The 15,598-nt window shown below is 42.6% G+C and overlaps 1 protein-coding gene across 1 annotated transcript in view; it reads left to right on the forward strand.

Annotated features, from left to right (window-relative positions):
- The window catches only part of THADA (THADA armadillo repeat containing), a 3,943,996-nt gene that overhangs the window by 2,577,291 nt on the left and 1,351,107 nt on the right, over nt 1-15,598 (forward strand). The window lies entirely within an intron of this gene.

The following is a 15,598-nucleotide window of genomic DNA, read 5'->3' on the forward strand; positions in this document are numbered from 1 at the left end:
ATGACTGCCTTATTCAAGCAGAAAGCAAGGACATTCTTTTAAAGCATCTGGCATTTGTCAAACACCTTCTAAGTTGCCTAGGGTACACAGTAAACGAAAAGAAATCAAAACTAGTACCCTCACAAAACATAATATTCCTGGGTGCCAGCTTGAATACAACGGCCCAGATGGCTTATCTCATGCCAGACAAGCAACGACAGCTGTTTCACATCCACTCCTAAGACAGTTCCTCAGAGGGGCTAAGAACTTAAGACCGCCAAGGAGAGCTCCAACACCTACTTGGGATCTCAACTTTGTTCTGGAAAAGCTTACACTGCCGCCCTTTGAAACAGTTATTTCAGCTGATTTAAAATTTCTTTCATGGAAAACTGCCCTACTACTAGCAATAACCTCAGCTAGAAGAGTCTCAGAGCTACAGGCACTAATGGCAGTGGAACCTTTCATCATTTTTCATCAAGACAGAGTCTCTCTACGAACTAACCCTTCCTTTATGCCAAAAGTGGTACCCAGTGTGGCCCTAAACCAAACCATTCACTTGCCCACCTTCTTCCCAAATCCCCAGAACAAAGGAGAAAGACTCCTGCACTCTTTGGACATTCACAGGCAATTACGTTACTACTTGGATAAAACTAATGCTTTCAGAAAAACTAGCCTATCTACAGGATCGCAAGGAAAAGCTATCTCAAAACAGACCATTTCAAAATGGATAGGGCATTGCATACATTTCTGCTACACACATCATGGGAAACCAGTACCTGCTAACATTAGGTCCCACTCCACCAGGGCTACAGCTACATCAGCAGCCTTTCTCAGGGGAGTGCCAACCAAGGATATTCTGAAAGCTGCTACTTGGAGTTCAGTGCACACCTACACCAAACACTATCTCTTACCTCTATACTCTAAGACTAGAGCTGGTTTCGCCACTGCAGTTTTGCAGGGCCTACTAGCTTCTTCTAACCCTGTTTGATTCCACCTCCCATCCTTAGTTTTGGGATTCAACCCAAGTGTGATGACTGCAGCAGGGTAACACTATGAACATAGTACAGTTTTGTACCTACCATAAATGTAGATGTTCGAGTGTATACCCTGCTGCAGTCCAGGTTACCCTTCCTCCATCCCCTCTGAACTAGCTGAACTTATCTCTACCTCTGTGGTGTATTTGCTTGTGCCTAAGGGTTTTGTTTGATTTTTATATAGCCATATGTATATATATATATATATATATATATATATATATATATATATATATATATTTTTTTTTTGCCTACCTATTGGGGGCACCTGACATCTGGGGCAAGAAAAACTGAAGAAAATGGCACTGGATGCCTCTTATATACCCCTGGCGCACTGACGTCAGGGAAGAAGTGACAGCAACCGACGCCAGACCAAGACTTTGGAATTCGGGCCGACTGCGGGACCGCCTGACGGCAGGATAACCCAAGTGTGATGACTGCAGCAGGGTGAACACTCGAACATCTACATTTATGGTAGGTACTAAACTGTACTTTCTTTGTTGTACTAGTTATGAAATGGAAAGAGTTTTAAATGTTGGTTTCCTCTCTTAATCAGTCTTCCTTACTTTCCCTAACAAATCATGGAGTTGTTACAGCTGAGAAAAAAATATATTCTGCATCTGACATGGTACACCTTTGTAGCTGGTATACCAGTGGTTTGTTTTGTACATTGCATGCTGTACACTAGTATGCAACACCTTTTTTAATAATACATGGTAGTGCTTTCTTCAGTCTCTCCACTTTGTTTGTTTTAAATACAAGCCGATAACCATGTGTAGTGAAGTTGTTAAACTTTTTCGTGTAAATGAGAATTCTTGTCACTTTTGCTGTTTTGTGGTACAAGTGGTGCTTTTACTTGGGACCCACATTAGAAGGGTTAATTGTGGTTTATGTTGCCAATGTGCCAAATATTCCTGCAGGTTCTCTTTTAATGCATGCTGTTTGCTATACATTTTCTCCACCTTCCTTCAGCTTTGACTGCTCAATTACAGGGTGCAGTGTGTATAACTAGTTTGAGGAGCAAATCGGGATAAACTTATGTTTCATCTAACACTCCTGGTGCATTTTGTGTTCATCACTTTGGTGACGTAGCATACAATGGCAGATCTACAATACCTCACTACAGTTTCACCATCTTTTCTGCCTTCAATTTCTATTTATCAGAGCAGCTGCACTTTTCAAAAGCAGCCCCAAAAATTATCCATTCTAATTTTTTCCTGAAATTGTGCCACTAAAGTTTATGATTTGATGCATTTATATAACTTTGCACATAGCTATGGAATTGGGCTAAACTTTTCTTCTGGCTGACCTGTAATTTCTTTCAATGCTTTTCATGTTTTTTCCCCTATAGAGTTGATTGACTGCTTACTTGACGTATAATATTTTTGCAGTAAGGCAGTGTAAGGCTGCAGGGTAGTATTGTAATCTAAGGCATTTAGTGTGGGTGTTTAAATGGGACAGACTGTTATGCCCTTTCAGAATCAGTCTGTCTCATTAGATTAGAGGAATGTAATGTTTATACAGGTCTGTGGCTATACCATTGATGCCGGCTAAGCTGTGTACACTTCAGTGGTTGCTAGGATTTAACTGTATTAAACAAAAAGTAATACTTCCACTAGAAACATATTAATTTTCATATTTTCCTTCTGTTTGGATACTTAGACTGCAGAATGCATTCAGTTCACAAACTTGTGTAGAACGAGTGTGTGTTTAATTTTTTTTGTAGTTAACTAGATAAGGCCTATTCTCAAGTGAGACTCTGATGACCTTTCTGGTTGTGTGATCTGGTCATAGATGCAGCGCATGAAGGTGGAACCGAGGGAATCCTGCCCAGAATTAGAGGACTAGAAAGGAATAGCCTTAACCCTCTTTGCTAATCTGTCAGATTAGTATTGCAGGCATGAAGCTGATACTAGCAACTTGACTCTGTGTGATAGCCTTACATGCTGTCCTGTGTAGTCCACCACCATATTTATGTGTGTGTGTATGTATGTATGTGTGTGTTGGGTGGATGGATTTATCCAAGATGAACTGGTTTGGCCACAGATGGAATAAAGGTTTTCAAAGACACTTATGACATTGTGCACTGGAAACATTTTACAAAGAAAACTTGGCATAAAACTAAAATAATATGATGGAAGCAGACCACATGTTATGAGCAGTAAGCATTTAACTGACTTTATAAATATACAAGACAAAATCGTAATGGTGGTAAACCGTAAATTTAGTGATAGTTGTTTATAGTTCTACAAATGATGGTAAAAATGTGCAGTGATTATTTGATTGAATTTTGAAGATGTTTTAGCTGGGTTTGTACTTATAGGAGCACAGAGCTTAGTGGTCATGTAATTATTTAGGGCACTGCATTGATAAGCACTCTTCAGAAATAGCATTTAACCTTGCTTATGCTCTTTAGATTGTCCACACATTTAAGCAGAGACAAAAAACACATTTCATATTGAGGGTTACTTTGAGAAGTTGCAGATATTTTTTTGTGCTGCACCCCAGGACCTCCCCTGATATCTCCACTTGCAGCACCCATTTTGTACATCAGTTCAGGAAGGATTAAACATGCATTTCTTGGGCTAAGCAAAATCCATATTACCCATTTCTTTATTCTTCTGAGCCATCCTGATAATCCCACGTTTCCCCATGAGTTGGGTGGTAGAGATTAGACCATTTTGAACTTGTTGGTCCTGGGGAGAGAACCCCCCCCCCCCCATGCATCTCTTCCATGCTGTGCTATTGTGGCCTCCCAAGGGGAAGTTTACCTCCACCTGCCAAATTCTCCTCTGCTATGGGTGTGAATGTACAGCGACAGCATAGGCTCCAACTTCACTAGGTGTCACCGGGCGCTTCCACTAGGTGTCACCCTGTGACAAATGAGAACCACCTCCCTCTCCCCAGGAATGGTGAACCATCAGCAGCTGCTCACTCCTATCCTAGCCAACCAAGTCCTGCAAGTACCCAAGCTGCTATTTGAACTGTGGTCATCTGCAGCGTAGTCTGACTTTATCCTTTCTGCCCTAGACCTGGTCAAGTTGCAGACAATTTTTGATAACATTTTTGCTACTTCATCTTAGTAGGACACCATGATTAGTACTAGCCCTAAGGATTAAGCTTTCAACTCTGATAATCAGTTTACTTTCTGGAGAGGACAGTAGTTGAGGTGTTTTAAGTTTAGAAGTCAGAAGGCATAGCAGCAGATTATCTCATTCAGTGGCAGCCAGCTTAACTTTGGGGTTGGGAGCATAATTTTGCTCCCTTTTAAGTGCCAGAACCATAAAGCAACACATTCTGTTTAGATGAGTTTGATGTATGTTTAGATTTGTGAGGGAAGGCACAGACTCTATAAGCAGTCTTCATTCCCTTTACAAGATAAGGGCACCTTCAGCACTGGCAACATTAATTTCCTTGCAGTGATACTGTGAGAATTTCCAACAAATATTTAGCTACTGGAAGTGTTATTCCTGGTTTCTAGTCTCTGATTAATAGGAAATGTGTGGTTTAACCAAACCTCAAGGAATTTAAATTCCTCTACCTTTTCATGGGTGGAGGCCAGTACATGATGTAATTGCACTTAGATTTTTGTTGGATACCAAAGAAAATAGTTGCATTTTTTTGTTCTTTCTGCTGTCTTTTATAAGCAAAACCTTGTCCTTAAGCTATGTCAGCAAAGCACTGAGGTTCACTTGTTACTGATTGTTTATATGGTGCATGCTTTATGGGAGCCACTCCAGAGGACTTTGTCACAACTACAAAGCAGAAAACTTAAGAATGGGAGCTTAGTATATAGATTATTAACAGAAAAAGTAAGTAGAAGAGGTTTCTAACACTGAGCCTTGAAGAATACAAGCATTAGTGGATTAAGAATGAGACAGATGTGCTGCTGTCAGTTCTGATCTTAAACTATCTCTGGGAATGGTAACTGGCCATTGCAGCGTAGCGCACCTGATAGAAAGGTAACAATTCGGTAAGACTTAATGGTGCAGGACATGGTCGACATGATCAGTGAGTAATCTGTGCGTAATGTCTTGTATCCAGTTTCACTTTTGAAATTCCAAAATGTTATTTCTGTATGTATGTATGGTAATTGCATTTAGGGTTGTAAACAATACAATATGCCCAAACTCAAGTCATTTTTAATTGCAAGTAAATGTTACAAACTATACTTGTGGTAGACCATTCAGACTGTGTTAAAGAAATCCTTTACCTCTCTCTGCTGTTATCTGTATGATCATTAAATTGAGAATGTTGCATGTAGAACATTAAAGGTAAAAGGCCTGTGGCAGATTATACTTTAGGCATAACTCTCATTCTCTTAAGTGTAAGAAATCTGCTAAAAGCCACAAATAATGGGAGACAAAAGCCAAAAATCAGGGATAGATTTTAAATAAGTCTTTTCAAGACTGCACTTAAATCTCACCTAAGTTCTCACTGGTGTTGTCCTTGTCCAAACCTCATCTAATGAAGCCTTCTTTCCCAGATTTAGACAGAGCTTCCCCTCTGTCACTATAAAACTGAACTGAAGATTACTCACTGCTTGTTAATCCTGCCAGGATTTAGTTATTTATTTAGTCTATTATTATTGTTACCTAGTTACTGTTTAGATCATTTCTAGCACTGGGTTTTACTTCTTTCTCAATGTTGTGATTAGAGCTTACTACTCAGTTGTGCCTGATTTGCTCCTGTATTTCTCCATGTCATGATCACCTCTGCTGTATACATACCTTGATTGTTATTGTTCCATCTACCATGTCTTTCTGTGGAGCTTTTCTCCCTGGGCCTCCGCTGAAAAAGGACCTGTGTCCAGTCGGAATAAATGTAAATAAATAAATAATAAATAAATATTGCTCTTTTAAATTTAAAAGTTGTAAGAAAAAAAGGTTGTGTTAGTTTGCATTTTCTGAAGGATATGAAGTTTGAAGCTAAAGTTGTTGTGTCTTTCGGCTTTTCCCGGTTAGGGGTCACCACAGCGGAACTCCGGTCCGCTAATGATTGGCAGTTGATTTTTACGTTCCGAGTTGCCAGCCCTGACGCACAACCTTCAACGAAGGTACGCCCATTCACGAATGTCTCCACACACAAGACGCTCTAGCTGAGAATCGAACCGGACAGCGTCTTACTGTGAGGCAACAATGCTACCGCAGCACCACCACTGCGTAAAGTTTGAAACTAAATTGTCTGTCATTATTTAGTGACATCATTCCTTGATGACTTGCCGGAAAACCACAAATTTCATGAGGGGCAGACCAAAAATATGAGTTCAAAATCTGGACAATCTGTAAAAATATGGACAGTGGATAGGTATGATTTTATGGAACATTCTTGAGGCTGAACCCAGATGATGTGTAGAAAAACATTTCTTGCCATTTCTATCCTTACTGTACTAGTGGTTTCCAAAGAGACTGCAGATCTTTTAATTTTCTTGTTAAATAATTATACCTTATTATACAGATAGCATCCCTACTTCTTTTAGTTGGACAGACTGCAAAATTGTTCTTATGTTAGTTCACCAAAACATTGAATGAAACTTTTGACGTTCTTCGTGTTTCACTGTTGCAGTCATCACATTTGGGTTATCCCTGCCAGGGTAGCCCTCGGCCAGCCCAACCAGAGGCTTAGTATTTCTGCATCGGTTGCTGTCACTTCACTCACTTCAGGACTGACGTCAGGTTGTCAGTAGTGTAAAGTAAGGCAGCTGACGCCATTACATCAGTCTTTCTTGCCATGGAGCCCAAAGCAGAAGCAGTTTGCATGCGTGACGGTCAGCTGCTACCTGAGTTTCGTCTTCAGAATTGAAGCTGAAGTCTTCTAAAGCTAAGTACCCCATTAGGGATCCCTATTTCTTGCACTAACCGATGTCACAAGAAGTTACCAATTGTCTCGCCTATGGAAAGCAAATACCACACCAAGACTTTCATTCTTACTGCGTCACTTGCTTAGGCCCAGACCACGATGTACCCCGCTGTCGCTTCTGTGCTTTGTTCAACGCCAGAACTATATGTCGTTGGGCCCTTATTGTAGCTAGATCTTTTCTCTTACAATCCTTGAATTCCGATATGGCTTTGGTAAGCCATCCAACAGCAGATCTTTTGAAAAAATGTAAAGATAAAGACAGAGACAGACTGCACAGGTGCAAACCTACCAATGACGCTCCCATTAAGCTAGTCGTCAGTTCTTTGGTCCTCAGTGAGGCGCTTTCGCAGCCCCTGATGCCCGCTTCTGTGGATCCGCAGGCTGCTACCGAGACCCTTTCGGAGTCTGGTATGCCGCCAAACTCTTCTTTGACTAAAGATTCTGCGGTCGTCTCTACCTTGGATGGGTCCGGAGCCACTGAGCAGGCACCAGCTTCCAAGGAAGTCCTTTGTACTACCGATTCTCAACACAAATCAATGACTTCTTTCGCGACTAAAGTTCTATTGAAAACTAACAAGTTTCTTAGGCCCAGGTTACGAACCACACCCAAGAAACCGACGACCCAATCTCAGGCACCTGCTTCCTTGCCTCAGTCTCAAATGCTTAAAATGGCAAAAGACCTTATCATGCTGATCAGGGGAAGCCAAGCTACCCCTTCCAAAAGAAAAAGAGATCTGTCCCCTGTAGTTTTGTCTGAACAGGAGTCCGATTACTCTGATGCATCTGAGTATGAAGACATGCAACTCCTCTCTGCTTATAAGGATTCTGATCCAGAGGATTCCATTCCTTCAGCCTCTCCCCCAGAGGATTTTTTTTTCTTTGGGGAAACCCTTCACACCTTAAGGGAGCATTTCCAATGGGAAAGTCAGGACTACCCTCAGTCTAAAAAGAAACTCAGGGAATTCTTAGATCTTCCACAGCACAGACCCCTGGCCATCCCCCCAGTCCTGGATGTTGTGGAGGATGTTTTCCTGGAATCCAGCTTGACTCCTGACACCCTCCTTCCTGCACACAGAAATCCAGACAGGTATTTCAGTGTCCCTGACTCTCACAAATTTCTTTTTAAAAATCCTACTGCTGACCCTGAGGTAATTTTTCAAGGGCCTAAAGTAATTAAAGCAACCTCTGCTAAGAATCCCACCCCCTCAGATAGGGATTTCCGAGCACTAGACAGATGGGGTAAAAAAAGTATACACCTCAGCTACTCTAGCTATCAGAGTACTAAATTGTCAGTTCCATATGCTAAAATTTCAGCAACATACCCTGGAACTCCTCAAAGAAAAAATGTCTTCCTTTCCTGCATGTGCAGAATCTAAAGAGTTACAAGAGTTAATGCATTCTGCAAGTCAAGTAACTAAACACAACTTGCACTGTGGTTTTGATGCCCTAGTAGCTTCTTGCAGGGCAGCAGTCACCGGTTCTGTCCTTTGAAGGCATGCATGGCTTAAGGAACAGCCATTGCCAGACCATGTTAAATCTAAATTGTTGGATGCCCCCTTGCACAAAGACTTATTTGGCACTAAGGCAGAAGAGGTCTTAAAAAGGATGGAAGAAAAAGCAAAATCTATGCAAACAGTTAAGGATTTCTTACAGGTCCAGCCACCCAGGTTCAGCAGGCATTGTCCCTCCAAGCACTGGTCCTTTGCTGCTCCCACCAGGTCAGTTCAGCCCAGAACCTGGAGAACCAGATCCCACAGACAGCAGCCACATGGAATGCAGAGATCTAAGCAGTGGACTACATCCACTTCAAAACCAGGGAGTTCTAAGCCACCCCCTTATGGTAAGAAGTCGCAATGACTCTCCTCCCCCACCCCCTCCCTCTGCCCACCTCCACTTACCTCTAGGAGGAAAACTCTCCTTTCATGCAAACACCTGAGCCACCATTACCAATGACCGCTGGGTTCTCAACATAGTGTCCCAGGGATATAATTTCTCTTTCCACACCCTCCCAAACCCCAAAAGGGTTCCCAGATCCACCTCAAAACTAGTGGGCAGAGGCGCAAAAGCAAGTCTTTTCCCTGATCTCCATGAGGGCAATGTAGCACATTCCTGCAGAACAGAAAAGGCCAAGGTTTCTACTCCAGACTTTTTCTGGAACCCAGGAAAGAGGGCACCTGGCATCCCATCCTCGATCTATCCATTCTAAACACCTTCCTGGTGATCCCAAAATTCAAAATGCTCACCCCCCAGCAGCTGCTACCCATGCTCTCCAAGAATGCTTGGCTAGCGACCCTAGACCTAAAGGAGGACTACTTCCACATTCCTATCAGGGAATCGTGCTAGAAATATCTCCGTTTCAGGGCAGAAATCAGCACTTTCGGTTCTCTGCACTTCCCTTGGTTTATCTACTGCTCCCAGAGTTTTCACAAAATGTCTGGCTCTGGCCATTGTCTTTTGCAGACAAAGGAATATCCAGATTTACCCTTACTTAGACAACTGCCTAATTCAAGCAGACAGCCAGCCAGGAAAAGCTGCTCAAGCACCTGGCCTTTGTAAAGTCCCTACTAACCTCCCTAGGGTACAGTATTAACGAAAATAAATCCAAACAGGTACCCACCCAAAGGCTTATATTCCTGGGAGCAAGACTGGACACAGCATCCCAGATGGCATTCCTTACACCAGAAAAGCAAACCTTCCTTACAGCCTACTTCTCTCAACTAGCCACCAGACCCCAACAAACTGAAAGGAATATCCTGCAAGCTGTGGGGTTCATGGCATCTTGCATTCTACTCCTTCCATATGCCAAACTGCATATGAGGAAATGTCAGTGGCACCTAAAAAGCCTTTGGTGTCAACACTGTCAAGACCTGGAGACTCTTATACCTATAATACCTTGCCTCAGAAAATATTTTCTTTGCTGGTAAACAGCATACTTCCTTACGACAGACGCATCAGGTTATGCCTGGGGTGCACACCTGGATGGCAGGTGCATACAGGGCCAATGGAGCCCACAGCAAATCCATCTGCACATAATCCAAAAAGAGATGATAGCTGTCCAGCATGCCTTGATAGCTTTCAAGCCCCTTCTCTCCCCAGGGGCTCTCCTGATCAAAACAGACAGCACAAATGTGATGTAGTATATCAACAAACAGGGAGGGACTGAGTACTACCCTCTATGCAGGCTAGCCATGACCCTTTGGCACACAGCCTCTGCCATGCAACTCCACCTGTTAGCACAATTCCTACAGGGTTCTCTCAACTCTCTGGCAGACCACTTAGGCAGAAATCTTCTGGACCCACACTAGTGGCAGTTCAACAGAAGAACCTTCACCCTAATAACTCAGAAATGGAGCATCCCGAAGGTTGACCTCTTTGCCTCCCACACCAACCATCTGCTCAGCAAGTTCTGCACCAGGTAGCATCACTGCATGGCTTGGAAAGTGGATGACCTGTCCTTCCCCTGGGTCAGTCTATTGGTCTGTGCCTTTCCTCCACTACCTCTCATCCCCCGGGTACTGCTCAACATAAAGGAGGAAAAACCAAGGACAATTCTTATAGCTCCAGACAGGCCTCACTAGCACTGGTACCCCTTGCTGCACAGCCTGTTCCCTCTGCCACTTGGCATCTCCCTCAGATTCCAAACCTCCTGACCCAGAGGGAAGGGGGAATTCATGCATCCCCAATTGACTACACTCAGTTTGGAAGCTTGGCTTATTCCCTAACCCCCCCCCCATCAATTTTCCAACCTCAGCAAACAGGTTCTAGATGTTATACGTGAGGCCAGACATCCTAGCACTAGGAAGTCTTATGCTGACAAATGGAAAAGGTTCTGCACCTGGATTCAGGCTAAGGGAGCCAGTACGGCACAGCTCTCCCTCCCTCTCATCCTGGATTACTTAGCTGACCTGCTACACAGTGGACTGTCTTTTCCTCTATTAAAATTCATGCCTCTGCTATCTCTGCTCATCTTCCCACTGAGCAGCCCATTTTCTCACACCCTTTGATCAGACAGTTCCTAAGAGGGGCTAGCAATTGAAGCCACCCAGAAAAGCACCAACCCGAGCTTGGGACCTTAACTTTGTGTTGGAAAAGATCACCCTCCCCCCCTTTGAACCTGCCTCTTCAGCAGAGCTAAAATTTCCCTCCTGGAAGACAACTTTCCTTCTGGGCATTAATTCAGCCAGAAAGGTCTCCGAACTACAAGCACTCATAGCTGTGGAACCCTTCATCATCTTCCATGCTGACAGGGTATCCCTCAGGGCTAACCCATCCTTCAGGGCTAACCCATCCTTCATGCCCAAGGTGGTGTCCATTGTGGCTGTCAACCAATCCATTCATTTGCCCACCTTTTTCCCTAACCCACAGAACAAGGGGGAAAGGATCCTGCACTCGCTAGATGTGCACAGACAGCTCAGATTCTATCTGGACAGGACTAAATCCTTCAGAAAGTCTGATCAATTGCTGGTTAGCTTTGCTGCAGGGGCAGAGGGCAAAGCCATCTCCAAACAAACCATCTCCAAATGGATAGGACACTGTATCCATTTCTGCTACAAACAACACGGAAAGCCTCCCCCCAAGGGGGTCAGGACTCACTCACCAGAGCAGCCTCCACCTCTGCAGCTTTCCTCAGAGGAGTCCCCACCAGGGACATCCTAGAGGCTGCCACCTGGACATCTGTTCACACCTTCACCAAATCCAGGGCAGGGTTTGCCTCTGCAGTCTTGCAGGGCATCCTAGCCAGCCCCCAGTTTCCTTGACTCTCTCCACCCTTTTCCTCAGCTTTGGGAATCAACCCAAAATGTGATGACTGCAACAGTGAAACATGAAGAACATAGTACAGCTGTGTACATTTACCATAAATGTAGATGTTCGAGTGTATTCACTGTTGCAGTCCTGGTTTCCCTCCCTCCATCCCCCTCTTCTTTCTTCTCTTTCCTTACAAGGGACATATTGGTATTTACTTTCTACTGGTGGGGTTCTTCCACCAGAACCTGGCTTCCTCTTGGGGGCTCCTGACAGGTTAGGGCAAGAAAAACTGATGTAATAGCGTCGGCTGCCTTACTTTATACTACTGACAACCTGACGTCAGTCCTGAAGCGGCAGCAACAAATGCAGAAATACAAAGCAGCTGGTATTTGGGCTGGCAGACAGCTACCCTGGCAGGGATAACCCAAATGTGATAACTGCAACAGTGAATACACTCGAACATCTACATTTATGGTAAATGTACACAACTGTACTTTCCTAATGTCAAGTGTAAAATGAAAATGCGTATGTTTTCTTTATTTAACTCCAGAGGTATTACCAATGTGTATGCATCCTTAGAAGTGATTTCTGTTATTGCCTTGAGAGTGCTTTTTGTGAAGTTAACGTGCAGTTTTTCCTGTAGAATTTAAAAAAAAGTAAATAAAACTGATTACATTTTTAGGCGACTTCCCAGAAATAGTTGCTACTAATTGTCAAATGCATTATCAGATACATCAAATAGTGTAGTTGCAAATATACAGGGACAAAAATATGTTGAAGGCATCATTGCTGAGGTTTATGATATTGTAAAAATGTCCAGCAGTCAAGCATTAGGACATAACTCTAGAATTAATAATCCCTTCAATTTTTTGAATCCTTCTCGTGATTAGTGTTAGTCCATCATTTCTTAATTTGGAATTCATTTGCATGCATCTTTTGAGCTGCCCAGGCAAATGTTTTATTAAGTAGTGTGTGTGTTTCTGCTTGGGTTCCAGACTGATTTAGTAAGTTCATGCCTTCATACTTGTTCCACCACTGTTTTGCATATAGCACTTAATTTAGCAAGAAAAATGGGTTTAAATCTTCTCTCTAGTTAACAGAAAAGGTTAATTACATTTTGTGCAAAGTGCCATGTATGCTTGGAGGAATGCTACTTTATTAGGTTGTTGTGTCCAGAGCGATTGAATAACTGACACGGCAGTGCAGCACTCCTGAGTGTGCCATCCTTTGGATGAGATGTTAACCAAGGTCCCATCTGCTTGAGTTGGTCGTAGATCAAGTATATGCAAAAGATCCCACATCAGCTATCGAAAAGAGTAGGGGAAATTTGTTGATACCTTGCCCAAATTTCTCCTAATAGTATAGATACCACATCGGGTCCCCCTACCCCTCCCAAAGAAGCAGCTAGCCTAGATGGATTAACCTGGTCAGCAAAGGATAAATGAGTAGAACATTTTTTTTTTTTGTATTCTGTTGTTAATGCACTATGAAACTCTTTTCATTATAACATGGTGTGGCACCTGTCAGTGACCTAGTGAAGCTGTCATTTACAATTGCCCAGCATTTTCTGTATTGTTATCACCAGTGCATTGTTATTAAATTGACATTACTTGAACTTGTTCTAGTTACATTTTTCTCATCTAATTCAGTGCTGCTGTGCTGTCTGCAGTATTGTAATTCCTATCTCCAGAGCAAGTGAAGAACATTTTAAGGCATTCCAAAATGACTATGTATCCGTGTTGAAAGGGTATATATTAACATAATGTGCTATGATGTAAAATGTTCTACACAAAGTAACAAAGTAGGTTGTGCCTCAGTTAAACCATTTCGTATATAACAAATTGTGTCAGTGCTGACTGTATGACATTTATGTTGTGCTGATTTTATTCTGTGTGCCTATATTTAGTATACTTGCAAAGTGCTCAACATTTTTATTGGATAGCTATACCTGTAATCATCTGTATCTTTGTTATATAATTTTTGTATCATTTTTGTTCACCAGCATATGGAATGTGCTGTGTTGTTGCTGGTTAGACATTTTTATACCAGTCTTGAGTACCATTGTAAGCACTGTTGTGTTGTTACCATTTCGCCTGGATCATGGCTGAAAAAGTTTCCTGGACCAACTCACTCACCTGATTAACAAACACGGAGTTAAACAACTAGATGAATAAGCATCATCTTAATAGGCAACATAAAACAGTATCGGAATGTAATTTCTTTACCCTCCAGCAGGACCGCTGTTTTAAGGAAGCAGATAATGAACACATCAGTGCCTGGTTTTTGCTACCTTCTTTTTAAATGTATTCCTTCAAGATGGTGTTCATGAGAACCACAAAGGTATTAGTTTCATCCCTTTACTTATGTACCCCATTGTGTAGTGTACCTTTGGTGGTGTTGTAAAACAGAGAAGTTACCCCTGTATCACACTAGTATTCCAGCAGTGTAGATAGTATGTGGAGTTGCCTTTAGGAGCAGATGATGCTAAGATGCTACAAGGTGGTGTGATTCTAGACTGATTGGGGTTTATCAATGTTTGGCACCCACATTGTTTAATGTATGATATAGCTTTATCAGTTTCTTTTAGGTGTTGTGTTTGTATGTGAACATACATTTTATAACTGGGTGGTATAAAACCAACTAAAAGAAGGAATGAGACCATTTAGCTTTGTGTATGATAATGTAACAAGAAAACCTCATTTCTGCAATACCTTGTATCTGAATCTCCCTTCTGTTGAGGCTCTGGAACAGATACCCCCCCCCCATAATTTCTTTATCTGACAAGGTCAAAAGAGTAACCTGTGAGGTGGCAGTACGTGAAATAGCAACGCTTATCATATGAGCTTTCACCTAAGCTGGACTAACATTCTTCTTTATTTTTTATAAGCATAGCAACATTGCTTTTTAATGTTTTGTTTGTGTTTCTCTTGTCCAGATCTATGGCCTTTCCTCGCTTAATCCTATTGTACACTGTCCTTGTATGTACACCTATACAAGGTACACTCATCTTTCTGTTTATATCTGACTGCTTCTTTGCTTTAATTCCACTATTAGCTTTTCAGTAGCTGGCATCCTTACTGTGTTGAAAAAAAGAAACTGCAGTGTACATGCATATTGTCACCTGCTTGACAGCTGACTTATAAAGTTCATTCACTGATTTTTCTGATAGCCCTCTTAATCCAGTGCAAGGCTAAGGGGAAATTGAAGCTTGTCCTGGCACTGACTGGAAGAGCCCAGAAAGTCATCCTGAACACTGTGCCAAAACACCACAGGATGTGTTCACACACACTTTGCCAAAACATCACAAGATGTGCTCATGCACACACACACACGCACACAGACACATGCACACACATGCACACACACACACACACACACACACACACAGACACACACACACACACACACACACACACGCACACACGCACACACACCATAAACACTATACCAAAACATCACAGGATGCACTCACTCACACACATCACAGGATTTGCTCACGCACTCGCACGCTGTCCCAAAACATCACAGGATGGGCTCATGCACACACACACACTGCCAAAACATCATAGAATGTGCTTATGCACACACACACCACAGCCACACACCCTCACACACTGTGACAAAACATCACAGGATGTGCTAATGCACACACACCACAAATGCACACAGACACTGTGCCAAAACATCACAGGATGTGTTCACACACACACGCACACACACACTGTCCCATAACATCAGAAGATGCACACACACACACACACACACACACACGCACACACACACAGCCAAAACATCACAGGATGTGCTCACGTGCACCCGCACCACAAACACATACATAACTGTAGGCAATATGGAGGCTCACCAGTTCACCTATTGCATGTATTTGGAATATGGGATGAATCAGAAGAACCCAGAGTAAATGTGTGTGTGAGCATAGGGAGGCGATGCAGAGTCTGTATAGAAGGCATCCCAACCAAGTA

The sequence above is a fragment of the Protopterus annectens genome, chromosome 6.part0 (assembly GCF_019279795.1).
Source record: "Protopterus annectens isolate FY-2018-M chromosome 6.part0, PAN1.0, whole genome shotgun sequence".
In the NCBI taxonomy this organism is placed as follows: domain Eukaryota; kingdom Metazoa; phylum Chordata; order Ceratodontiformes; family Protopteridae; genus Protopterus; species Protopterus annectens.